At 40.8% G+C, this 13,918-nt stretch overlaps 1 protein-coding gene across 7 annotated transcripts in view; it reads left to right on the top strand.

The window, feature by feature from the left end:
- POC1A (POC1 centriolar protein A) overlaps positions 1–13,918 on the top strand; it is a 111,055-nt gene that overhangs the window by 45,323 nt on the left and 51,814 nt on the right. The gene's annotated exons all lie outside the window — the stretch shown is intronic.

Here is a 13,918-nt window from a genome sequence, read left to right as displayed (position 1 = left end):
TATTAAGAAAAACTCTAACTCCAGTAACCACTAAACAATAGAGCCTGCTCCTACCTTGTGCTCTGGAATCTCCATTAACGAAGACTTTCAAGGTTCAGTAAGACATTATTCTATTCACAATAGGCTTACAGTAGTCTTCTTCCCACTCCCTGAGGCAATGTGTCCTTCCTGCCTCATAGTGGGACCTGCTGCACCGCTCCTGCCCTGATTCAACTCACTTTCTTGCCAAGAGGGCCATGTGCTTCACTTGGTCTCCATTAAGCAGACCCCGTCTCTCACTGTTGCCGAGTGCTGTGTCTCTGACCATCATCTGGTCTCTTTCAGCATTGCCCATCAACTCCCACTTTCGTGCCCAGTCACTTGGCCTTTCTGTGACACCATTCCATTAGCATTAGGATGGATTCATTTTAAATCAAGGCGATTTTAAATCAGCAATATAAATCACCGGGTGGAAAACTTTGATTTAAAAAAAATTTATTTTAATCAATGTTTCCATTTGTACTTCCTTTATTTTTTAAAAGAAAGGTGCATTCTTACTGGTTAATATAGTAGAACCTCAGAGTTACGAGCACCAGAGTTACAAACTGACTACAGACCTCATTTGGAACTGGAAGTATGCAATGAGGCAGCAGCAGAGACTGGAAAAAAAAGAAAAAAAAAAAAAGCAAATACAGTACAGACTACAGTACTGTGTTAAACGTAAACTACTAAAAAAAGAGAAAATTTAATTGCTGTTGACAAAGTAAGGAAACGGTTTCTGTTCTTGTTTCATTTACATTAAAATGATTAAAAGCAGCATTTTCTTTCTGCATAGTAAAGTTTCAAAGCTGTATTAAGTCACTGTTCAGTTGTAAACTTTTGAAAGGACAACCCTAACATTTTGTTCGTAATTACGAACATTTCAGAGTTACAAACAACCTCCATTCCTGAGGTGTTCTTAATTCTGAGATTCTACTGTATAACTATTAAAACATGTTGATTTACAACTAATTAGAGCCTTTACACTAGATTGGTACATCTTTTTGCAACATAGGATGGTACGCTATAACTATATACATTTTTAAGCAATTATATAGCTTAATATTTTCAGATTCTTATTCTACATTGTTAGAATGTTAGAAAATGAATGATATATTGCTTATTTACGAAATAACTTTTTGCTTATGATTTGTGTCAAGCTTCATTAGGATGGTAACCTGAATTTAAACAAATACACAAAACAGCATATAAAATTTTTTTATTAAAGAAAACAACCTTAAATGTTCTGGATACATAAACTTCTTTTATCAAAACATGTTTCACATTTATAACTAAATTATAATTTTAAGCGTTAACATATTTTGTATTAAATTCAGAATTAGCATTAAATAAGTTTATTTTAAAAAGACAAACTTATAATTTAAATAAATGTTTTTCATCCACTCTGATCAGCATTAATGACTTCTTGTCTGCTCTAAGCCTTTTGCCTGCCTGCCTTTCTCCCCTTTTTTTTTTCTATTGATATGGCGGTTGATTCTATCCATGCTTCACTCTCTTCCACCCTTGATTCTTTTTGCCCCCTTCTCCCATCACAAGGTCTTCCTGCAAAACCCCAGCCTTTGCTCATACCCAGCATCCTTCCTCTACTCTTCCTGTCATGCTAAAGAGAATCTGTGGTGGAAATCCAGGAACTGTGCTGATTTCTCCACTACAAATTTGTTCTCTACTTCAAGCCTGCCAACACCCTAGTTAACCAAATAGATTGAATCTCACATACGCAATGCCAGCTGCCTTTTAGCCACCTGTGACTCACTCCTTAAACCCTTCCCTCTTCCTGCTTCCACTTCTTTCTGAACAGGATCTCGCTGTCTTCTTCCAAGAGAAAATGGGCAAATGTGATGTGACCTTCCCTTTTTCCCTTGGCTTGTCTTGTCTTCTCTTCCTCTTCTACAGGTTTCTTCCCCCTTCCCTATAACTAATGTAGAAGTTTCTCATCTGCTCTCCTTGTCTAACCCCTACATTTGGCCCAGTGATCTGATCCCATTTTCTGATCTCCCATGTGCCCACTCTCTCCTTCCCTTACTTGTCTCCTTAAGCTCCTGCTCTTGTGAGTTTTCTCCTCAATACAAGTCTCTCCTATCTTAAAACAAACCCCAAACCCATCTGTGACCTTATTTGCCTCTCCAACTACCACCCCATCTGACTTCTTCATCTCTAAGCTCAGAGCATGCAGTTTAAAATAGTTATCTAGAGGTCCTTTCCTTCAGTTCCATCCTAGAACCACTCCAATTCAGCTTGCACTCCTTGTACCTCACTGAAACAGCTGTCACTAAAGTTTCTTATGATCTCTTCCTAGCCAAGCTCAGAACAAGCATTTCATTCTCATCATCCTTGACCTGTCTGCACCATCAACCATGCTCTTCTTGAAATCTTGGGCTCCCTTGGTTTCCATAACTCTGTTCTCTCCTCATTTTCCTCCTACCTCTTATTGTTTTTTGGCATGTTCCTCCCTCACCTCTTCCCCAGCTTTCCTTGGAGTTCCACAGGGTTCTGTTTGGTCACCTTCTCTTCTCCCTCTATAATCTCTAAGTAATCTCATCTCAAATGCAAGTTCAGCTACCCTTGCTATGCTGGCAATTCACAGATCTGCCTCTCTACTCTGGACCTGTCACCTGTTGAAACTAAAATCTCAGGATCTCTCTGTCTGTCTGACATCTGCTTGTGGGTGTCTAGCAGCTCAAGTTCAACATGGCTAAAACAGTTCTTAATTCCCCACCACCGCCTGCCCTTCCTGTTCCTTTGTTGTTCACTGTGGACAACCATCACCCATCCTGCCTGTCATGCAGGCCTGCAGCCTGCGTGTCGTCTTTGACTCAGACCTCTCCAGGTCCTCACATCCAGGCTATGTCCAAGTCTTTCAGAATCTTTCTGCATCACATCTCTAAGATATGGTCTTTCTTATTCATCTGTGCCGCTGAAGCTCTCGTCAAGGCTCTCCTTCTCTTGTGACTTGATTACTGCAACATTGTTCTCTCTGGTCTTGACAAATTTAGTCTTGGCCCTCCCATATTCAGAATGCTGCTACTGCTGCTGCAAAGATCACTTTCCTAGCCCATCTCTTTGGCTGTCACCCTCTTCTTTGTATTCTTTCACAGGTTTCCACCTTCTCTATTGCGCCAGACATAATCAGCTTGTTTTTTTCTTTCAATACCCTTCTGTCAAGATTCCTTTCCCACTCTGAACTCTAGGGTACAGATGTGGGGACCTGCATGAAAGACTCCCTAAGCTTATTCTTACCAGTTTAAGTTAAAAACTTCCTCAAGGTACAAACTTTGCCTTGTCTTTGAATCCTATGCTGCCACCACCAAGCGTATTAAACAAAGAACAGGGAAAGAGCCCACTTGGAGATGTCTTCCCCCCCCCCCTGCCCCCAAACCCTACACTCCTTTTCCTGAGGAAGGCTTGATCCTCACCAAAATCCTCACCAATTTGCATAGGTGAACACAGACCCAAACCCTTGGATCTTAAGAAGAATGAAAAAGCAATCAGGTTCTTAAAAGAAGAATTTTAATTAAAGAAAAAGTAAAAGAATCATCTCTGTAAAATCAGAATGGTAAATACCTTACAGGGTAATCGGATTCAAAACATAGAGAATCCCTCTAGGCAAAATCTTAAATTACAAAAAGAGAGAAAAACAGTAATATAGATTCCATTCAGCACAACTTATTTACCAGCCATTTAAACAAAACAGAAATTTCAGAATGCTGCTATTGCTGCTGCAAAGATCACTTTCCTAGCCTATCACTTTAGCTGTCACCCTCTTCTTTGTATTCTTTCACAGATTTCCACCTTCTCTATTTTGCCAGACATAATCAGCTTGTTTTTTTTCTTTCAATATCCTTCACAGCCTGTTTCCACACTACCTCTCTTCTCTGTCGACACGTTGACTCCTATCTCTGATCAGCCCACGATACTGCCTCCACTTCCCGCTTGTTAAATTTTCAAATGAGCATCTTTGTCCTTTCTCCCAATCTGCCCTTCACTCTTGGAAGGATCTCGCTGTAAACATCTGCAAAACTAACTCCTTATCCACTTTAAAACCCTCCTTAGTCTCCTTTGAACATGATACCTATAAAAATCTTGGTAATGGTTAGCCTGTTAATATAGGAAGACCACAGTTTATGATACTAACCAATATTGTCTCATACTCCCCTATGAGTCTCTGTGCATCCGTCATCTCTTGTCTTATATATAGACTGTAAGCTGTCTGGAGCAGGGGACGGTCTTTTGTTCTGTGTTTGTACAATAACTAGCACAGAATGGTCCTGATTGATGATTAGAGCTCCTTGGTGTGACAGTAATACTAATAATAATAACAGCAAAAGGCATTCCTGCCAAAGTACAGAAGGATGGACAAAGTTATCTGCTAGAGATCTGTTGCAGTCCCAAAGATTTGAGTAATGGTGCAAACTAGGAAGTTTAAAGACCTGCCTGAGACATGGACAGTGTGATGTTATTCGAAGAAAGATGGCTTGCTCTCGCTTTTTCATCCTCACAGGTATACTTCAAACACTTTTTTTTTTTTTAAGTTTCAGTTTGCAGTACTAAAACAATTGAGAGAGTGTAAAAACTTGTAAAAGATTCTACTAATCCCAAAATATACGTTGTCTAAGACTGCTTCTTAATTTCAGATGCCATTCTTATTTACAGGGAGAGTGTATTTAGGCAAAGCCTAGGCAACAGTGTTTCTTTTGTTTGTTTGTTTCATGTCAACAAATTAAGCGTGTTGTATCTATTGACCTGTCTGTTCCCCTTGTTCTTTCCATTTGTACACATGTGTATTCTTTTATATCTGGTTCTAATTTTCGTCCATGTACATCCTGTTGAATCTCCATTTTCCTCTGGCATATGGTAGGTGCTGTTCTTCTGGTTACATTGTGTGTTTGGAGTGATTTTGTAGCATGCTAAATTACCTGAATATACTCAAATATTTAGTGACCGATGAAATCATTTAAAGAACAGTAGTTCTACAGCTTAGACTTCTGGGTTGGTCTTGATTTGTGAATAGCTTGTCTGATGTAAATTTCTGTCTGTCTTTTCCCCACCTGTTACAGTCAGGCTGTTCACAGTGGAACTTGCATTAGAAAGGTGTTAACTTCAGATGCAGTATGTAATACTTGGAGGATTATAATCTTTCCAAAATGTTGATCTTTCTTTGTAAGACTTATTGGTTTATTTCAGAAATGTCATATCCTTCAACAGTATTGCACCAGTATTTAGATTTTTTCCAAGCAGATTGTATGTTTCACACTTGCATCGTTCCTGGATGGTTTGTTCTATTTAGAATCTCTCTTCTTGAGAGTGTGTGGCAGTAATTGAGAGCTTAGCAGTTCTTAATATGGAGAAGGCAGGGGGAAAACTACACACTGGCCACACATGTATGAATATTCTCTTTTTTGGGGGAGATACAACCCCTGGACTACTACAGGGGTTCTCAAACTTCATTGCACCATGACCCCCTTCTGATCCAAGGAGGGGAGACCGAAAACTGAGTCTACCCAAGCCCTTCCGTTCCAGGCCGGGGGAGCCCAAAGTCCCATGGCTTCAGCGTGGGCAGGGTGGGGATGTACCCTGAGCCATGCTGCCCAAGGCTGAAGCCCTTTGGCTTCGGGCAGGGGGTCGTGGGCTTTGGCCCTGGGCCCCAGCAAGTCTAACACTAGCCCTGGTGATCCCATTAAAAAGGGGTTGCAACTCACTTTGGGGTCCCGACCCACTGTTTGAGAGAACTGTTAGAGTACTAGTACTGTGTGTTAATAGTCCCTATAGCCCACACTAGTTAGCCTCCAATTGTGCTAAGTCCTGTACAAACATATAGAAATTGGAACCACCAAGTCAAATCCTGGCAAGACCTCTCCATTAAGAGGTGATTTATGCTACAAGAAAGTTGTTTTAAGAACTCATTTCAAATCCTTCCATGGGGTCATTGGCTTTGTCCTCTGAAGGAGTTAGCAGGAGATTTAGCCCCCTTAAAACCATGGATGGACAGATGTCCTGGGATCTCAGGACATTCATAGCCTCCACTTGTGCAGTTATAATCTTGTGCCTGTGTATTTGCATGCACAAAGAAATGTGGGTGCAAGTAGCAGCAGTTGTCTGACAACAAACAGATGAGCTGAGTGGTTTACAACAGCAATTTATCTGGCCTATATTTATTTGTAAGGTTCAATGTATGTTGTTTTCTAAGCACATCAGAGGAAGAAGGGGAACTGGGTAAAGGAACATGGCTTGATTTTTGGGAAAATAAGTTCAGTGCTATTAAAGTAGCACATCCCCTTAACTTGATTAAGGATAATGAAAAGCTGCTTGTCTGCCTGTCTGGGTGTAGTGTGACCTGAAGTAACATAGCAAGATTACTCAAACTCTACTTCAGTCAAAGTATACATTTTATGTTCTCTATGTACATTTTTACTTGTTAAATTAACTTTCCCAAAAGCCTTAGTCATCTGCAGTCATCACACTTAGACAGAAGCTCAGCCATATACACTTATTGAAGCATGCTGCAAAGTAATTGTTTAGTGTCTGTCATAATATTTCATTCCCGGTATTCTCCACTATTTATTCCTAATAGAACAGTTTGTCTATTGCATCTGTACTTAGATAAGTATTTCCTAACTCTGCTTTATTGCACATAAGTGTCTGCCTAATCCTTTTGAGACTGTGTGCTACTTAAATGTTTGTGAAAATACTTTAAACCAGATGTTTAAACCTGTGTGAATAGTATTGCACTTCTATTCAACCACTACTTCAGTGGAAGACTAGTTAAGACTATTTAAAGTCTAAAAGAGTTGACTCCTGATATGTTATCCGTATCTCCCCACAATACAGAAGCATTGAGGCATGCCTGCCTGGTAGACATTTTGCTTACTCTTTGTTTTGATGCCCCTATCATTCCATAGGGTTATGAAAGCATTCCAAATGCAGAGCTGGACTTGGCTATGTGGTGGATAATCTCCTCAATTGTGGCATTCTGTGATAGCATACTCCCTGGGTAGCAAAAATTCTACACAGACCCGTGTAGCCAATGATTTTAGTTTATTATTCATTTATTGTGTGATGTTGTATTTAATCAACGTTTGTCATATATAATCATTGTATGTTAGAGTTAATTTGTAGGATTATAAAAGTATAAGATGGATCAGTATTTAGAAGAATCATGTATTAGACATTAGTAAGACAAGCTGAAACGCAAGAATTGGTAGGCCGAGGCCTGCAAGATTTAGCTTAGCTATTTTAGGCCTTGGAGACAAGAAATGATGACATAAGCCAATGACTGAAAAAAACCCGATGCCAGAAGATTATGGTGGTGGAGGGAGGAAAGGTACCAAGTGGTGGTAATGTGCAAAATTACCCAGAAGATTAATATTAGATCATAAAAATACTGTAAAGGTGCATCTGTCTCCGAAATGTGTCTTAACCACAGAATACAGGTTGTGTGTCAGTGCCAATGAGACTAAAGGGAATTTACACAGCCTATAGAAAATTGGGGTCTCAATTTCCAGGTTTCAGAATAGCAGCCATGTTAGTCTGTATTCGAAAAAAAAAAAAGAGGATGCATCCGATGAAGTGAGCTGTAGCTCACGAAAGCTTATGCTCAAATAAATTTGTTAGTCTCTAAGGTGCCACAAGTACTCCTTTTCTTAATTTCCAGGGAACACCAAGCAATAAGAGAAAAGAGGGTTGACCCTTTTATGGGCATGTACAGAATGTAGGTATAGAATCATACTATAAGAAGGAGATGCCCATAATGGGAAAATTGTGTTCCCTAAGGGAGACTCCAGCAGGAACCATCCCTCTTCTGTTGATCAAACCATGAGCGACCTATCAGACCCAAACACTATTGTTAAGGATGTGAGCATAACTATATTTGTAACTTGTGTATAGGTTTGTATAGAATTTCTATATACTTGGGTAATAACTTTAATTGTAACCTTTTAATAAAACTTATAAGACAGTCTGTACCTTGTACTTGTGAATGTATATGTGGTCACTACCCTTGGTCTATGTGTTCCTAGAGACTCTAAATCTAAAGCAAGTAGCAGAGGTAACTTTCACTCTTTTTTTTTTTTTTTTTTTTTTTTTAAAAGCAGAGTCCTTGTGGCACCTTAGAGACTAACAAATTTATTTGGGCATAAGCTTTCGTGAGCTACAGCTCACTTCATCGGATGTATGAAGTAAAAGATACAGGAGCAGGTATAAATACATGAAAGGATGTGGGTTGCTTTACCAAGTGTTAGGTCAGTCTAACGAGATAAATCAATTAACAGAAGGATACCAAGGGAGGAGAAATCTCTTTTGAAGTAGTGAGAGAGTGGCCCATTACGGACAGTTGACAAGAAGGTGTGAGTAACAGTAGGGAGAAATTAGTATTGGAGAAATTTAAGTTTAGGTTTTGCAATGACCCAACCATTCCCGTCTTTATTCAGGCCTAATCTGATGGTATCTAGTTTGCAAATTAATTCCAGTTCTGCAGCTTCACGTTGGAGTCTGTTTTTGAAGTTTTTTTGTTGAAGAATTGCCATCTTGAGATCTGTTATTGAGTGACCAGAGAGATTGAAGTGTTCTCCTGCTGGTTTTTGAATGTTATGATTCCTGATGTCAGATTTGTGTCCATTTATTCTTTTGCGTAGCGACTGTCCGGTTTGGCCAATGTACATGGCAGAGGGGCATTGCTGGCACATGATGGCATATATAACATTGGTAGATGTGCAGGTGAATGAGCCCTGGATGGTGTGGCTGATGCATTTAGGTCCTATGATGAAGTCCCTTGAATAGATATGTGGACAGAGTTGGCACTGGGTTTTGCTACAGGGATTGGTTCCTGGGTTAGTGTTTCTGTGGTGTGGTGTGTAGTTGCTGATGAGTATTTGTTTCAGGTTGGTGGGCTGTCTGTAAGCGAGGCCTGGCCTGTCTCCCAAGGTCTGTGAGAGTGAGAGGTTGTCCTTCGGGATTGGTTGTAGATCCTTGATGATCATAGAATCATAGAATATCAGGGTTGGAAGGGACCTCAGGAGGTCATCTAGTCCAATCCCCTGCTCAGAGCAGGACCAATCCCCAATTTTTGCCCCAGATCCCTAAATGGCCCCCTCAAGGATTGAACTCACAACCCTAGGTTTAGCAGGCCAATGCTCAAACCACTGAGCTATCCCTCCCCCCTGGATGCGCTGGAGAGGTTTTAGTTAGGGACTGTAGGTGGCAGCTAGTGGCGTTTTGTTACTTTCTTTGTTGGGTCTGTCTTGTAGTAGGTGACTTCTTGGTACTCTTCTGGCTCTGTCAGTCTGTTTCTTCACTTCACCAGGTGGGTATTGCAGTTTTAAGAATGCTTGATAGAGATCCTGTAGGTGTTTGTCTCTGTCTGAGGGATCGTCACAAATGCAGTTGTATCTTAGAGCTTGGCTGTAGACAACGGATCGTGTGATGTGTCCTGGATGGAAGCTGGAGGCATGTAGGTAAGTATAGTGGTCAGTAGGTTTCCGATATAGGGTGGTGTTTATGTGACCATTGCTTATTAGCACTGTAGTGTCCAGGAAGTGGATCTCTTGTGTGGTCCAGGCTGAGGTTGATGGTAGGGTGGAAATGGTTGAAATCTTGGTGGAATTCCTCAAGGGCCTCCTTCCCATAGGTCCAGATGATGATGATGTTATCAATGTAATGCACGTAGAGTAGGGGCATAATGGGATGAGAGCTGAGGAAGCGTTGTTCTAAATCAGCCATAAAAAAGTTGGCATATTGAGGGGCCATGTGGGTACCCATAGCAGTCCCACTGACTTGAAGATATAAATTGTCCCCAAATCTGAAGTAGTTGTGGATGAGGACAAAGTCATAAAGTTCAGCCACCAGGTTTGCCGTGATGGTATCGGGGATCCTATTCCTGATGTCTTGTAGTCCATCTTTGTGTGGAATGTTAGTGTAGAGGGCTTCTACATCCATAGCGGCTAGGATGGTGTTTTCTGGAAGATCATCAAGGGATTGTAGTTTCCTCAGGAAGTCAGTGGTGTCTCGGAGATAGCTGGGAGTGCTGGTAGCATAGGGCCTGAGGAGAGAGTCCTGAATGTCATGAAATGCATCCATGAGCATAACCAAACAAAGGATAGAAAAGAGTGGAAGCCAGCACGCAACCTTCTTTGGAGCTGTTGGTGTCAGGAAAGGGGTTTGATGGTGACTGGCAGATCAGGTGCAAGCTCATACCAAGGCCCCAGGCCTCACTGAACACTTACAAATGCAGAGCTGAAAACTTGTGTGTTAGTGTAATCAAAATAGATAATAGATCTTAAGTTGAAAAGAGTGTGTTTAGTGTTTTATATGATGCTTGTAGGACACTGCATAACCTCTTATAACCTCTGTAGCCCATGGTATAAAGTTATATTGAGTGTTTGCATTGTAAACCTCTGTAATTGGGTAACTTGCCAAACAAAAAGCATTAATTAAGGTAAAGTGCTTGTCCTGCATACCAGATGTCCCATTGAAGGCAACTGAGGTATTGTATAGCATCAAAAGACGGAAGCTCTGTTGACTGACTGCATTGCTAACTCCATCCAGGAAGGAGAGACCTATGAACTCATCTTACCAGTTTTAGCTCTGGAGTGGAGGGGATAAAAATCGCTGACAAGGAGAAACTGAATCTTTTCTATGCTGTCTGGACTATGAGGAGCAAAGATTCCTAAACATAAGCAAAGAGACCCTGTACAGCTTGGTATGGTTTAGCCCTGAAAGATATTTTGAATTGAGATGATTATAACTGTCACCTTTTGAATTACAGACTGAAACTCATTTGCGTATATATGCTTGCTTGCTTTAACACGTAAATAACTCTCATTTCTTTTTCCTAGTTAATAAACCTTTAGTTAGCTTAGTACAAGATTGGCTATAAGCGTTGTCTCTGGTGTGAGATCTAAGATACAAATTGACCTGGGGTAAGTGACTGGTCTCTTGGGACTGGGAGTAGCCTGAATATTGTGATCTTTGGTGTAAGTGATCATTTATCACATAGTCCAGCTTTCCTGGGTGGCAAGATAGACTGGAGTGTCCAAGGGGACTGTCTGTGACTCCATTATAAGACTATTATAGTACTTTGGGATTTCACATTTGTTACCAGATAAGTGAAATCTAATTCTAGAACATACAATCAATTTGGGGTATCTGTCCTGCTTTTTGACAGTCTGCCCTGAACATGGCGCACCTGATTGTGAGCCACTCCAGGCAATGTGACACATATCTTACCATTTTCCACTATTCTGGCTCTCATCTCATCATGGAAGGACTAAATGACAGAAAGGAACATTGGAGGGCATCCAGAGATGAGCAAAAGTCATCAGCGTCCCTCATGATTTACAGAGTCAAAAGCTTTCATGAAGTTGACGACCACCATAAAAAGATCACATCTTTGCTCCAAATGGATGGATAGGTTTTTTTTTTTTTTTTTTTTTTTAAAGTTTACTTCTCAGTCATGCTTCCAACATTTCCAGGAAAGCAGTTAATCCTCTTCCACAATGCCCATTACAAGCAGAGCTTGCCCTAGTCCCCTATTTTATGAGACAATAACAGCAATCAAGCAGGGATGTCACAAGGAAAAGCACCTGCACCAGGTGTCAGTCCAGCAGAGATCTGTAAGCAGGGTGACTACCATATTGCAAGGCATCTAACATGGCTCTTCCACATTATCTGGGAGCAAGAATCAGTGCCACTGGACTTCAAGGATGCTGACATTGTCTGCCTCTATAAACGTCATGGTGATAGGGAAAACTGCGGTAATCATTATGCATTTCCCTACACTGTGTTGTGGGGGAAAATTCTTGCACAACTCATAATGGGTAGACTTAACACCGTCTGAATCTCAATGTGGATTTTGGTCTGGTCAGGACACTGTAGACATGAGATTTGTACTTAAAGCAAAAATTTCCTCTTTCTTTAATGATTACACTTAGTTTCCAAGTTTGACACAGTGACTCTTTTTTCTTTGTAGCTCTTTTAGTATAATATTTACTGACTTCTGCAGAGGAAACTGATTTTAGAAATGCTCCCTTGTTGAAAGGTGCTGTGTTCCTCAGGCTTCTGTGGGTTCCTCTCACTAGACTATTTAGAAAATTGCTCTGATGACATCTGACACAGGCTGCTGTTGCACTTTTAAAATGAAAATGAAACACAAGTTATTTCCTCGTTTTGGAATATTGACCTGAACTATGCAAATATTAGCTGAGGGAGCTGCTCAGATTTATCAGCTACTGCTCTTTTCTGACGCTGCCTGCCAGCCTGCCTCCCTTCTGTTTGCTCTGCTCAGCACAAAGTGCCTTGGGAGGCAGGCCGGGTAGTGGGGATGGGAGAAGTGGGCTCCAAAGGAGAGATGGAGCTCTGCATGAGTGGTACTTTGGCATGGTGGATTGACTGGAGCTTTAGGGTCACATAGGGTTTCTGCAATGAAGTGTGGGGGAGGAGTACAGGGAGATCCCGGTGATTCAGCACAGAGACATTAGCGCACCAAGATCATGCTGTAGTACTAGTAACTTGGTGCACTGGAGAATTGAGATCGCATTATTGGATACCCTTCACCTGCTGACATCTTGGCAGAGAAGCACTGGGCTATCCCCAACTCGGGCTGCCTGCACAATCCTAATCATCCATCCTTTCTCCATTCCATCCACACTTATCCCTTCTGCCTCCTCCTTCATGCCAGTTTCAACTACACATTTGTAGCAGGGAGTGAAGAAATGCAGTAACATATATGAGGATTGGGTTACATTTAAGAGGGACAGATCAGTTGAGACATGTCCATTTTACATTAACAGGTTTCTCTGTCTTGTTTGGGGGAAAAAAACCTGATAAAAAGATAATTGGATTGATATTCTGGTATGCTCTATGTGCTTCACTGATCTGAGCAGATGAGGGCTACAATCCCAGTATTACCAGTTCTCACAATATTTGATGTCTCTAAAAGCACCAGCTCCTGCAGATACATGATTGTGTGAATCTCAACTTGGTGGGCGTTTTATTTAAAACGTCTAGTTCTTGTAGTTTGGGAGGAGAAGCTTGAAAAAGTGACTTCTAAGGGCTCGGAAAGCAAATAGAGTCCCAAATAGTTAGATATGCTTTTTCAAAGTCACTTTTAAAGTTAATCATTATTTCTTTTTCTGGGGTGGAGTTGCTGATTCATGATTTTTGAATGTTTGGGGTTGCATTACTGTCTGTCTTCTACCTTTTGAAAACGTAATCGTGTATATGTTCACGGTTTCCTACTGTTGCTGATGATCTTCTCTTTCATCCCCTGCCTCTCTTCCCTCCTCCCCGCCATTATTTGGAAGCTGTAGAATAGACTCTCCCCTTTGGTCACTAGCTCCAAGTGCTACTACTAGAAGTACCAGTTCAACAAAAAAAGAGGAGATTGACCATTTTAAAATGAAAGCAGACTGAAGGGTTTAAAAATAGTCCCTCCTTCAGTCAGATTTAATAAATGAAGGGGAGAAGGAAGTGGACTGAAGTTTAAAATTGAAGTTAGAAAAAGAAGTGAAGTCCATTACACGTAGGACAAGGAAAGATAACTTTCCTTGTCTCTCACTTGTATGCGACTAAAAACTAGGTGACTCCTCGGACTCCAGACTTTTGTAAATCTGTATTTTAAAATCACTTAAACATTATTTTGAATGTATAGAGAGAGGTACAAAGGGTGGATTACTCCTTAAAAGAAGAGGGGTGATGTTTTTAAAGTGGCCTAGATGCCAGATTTTGGGGGCATTTAGGTGCCTGAAGATGCAGATAAGTGCCTAGTGGGATTTTCAGAAGCAGTCTCTTTGGGTAACTAAATACCATTTGAAAATCTGGCTCAAACTGATTTAAGTACTTTTGAAAATTTTACACATTGTCCTTAACCGCTTCTCTCTAAAACACCTAC

This window comes from Dermochelys coriacea, chromosome 7, assembly GCF_009764565.3.
Source record: "Dermochelys coriacea isolate rDerCor1 chromosome 7, rDerCor1.pri.v4, whole genome shotgun sequence".
Classification (NCBI taxonomy): domain Eukaryota; kingdom Metazoa; phylum Chordata; order Testudines; family Dermochelyidae; genus Dermochelys; species Dermochelys coriacea.
Note: the sequence above shows the minus strand (reverse complement) of the source record. Positions and strands in the feature narration are given on the sequence as shown.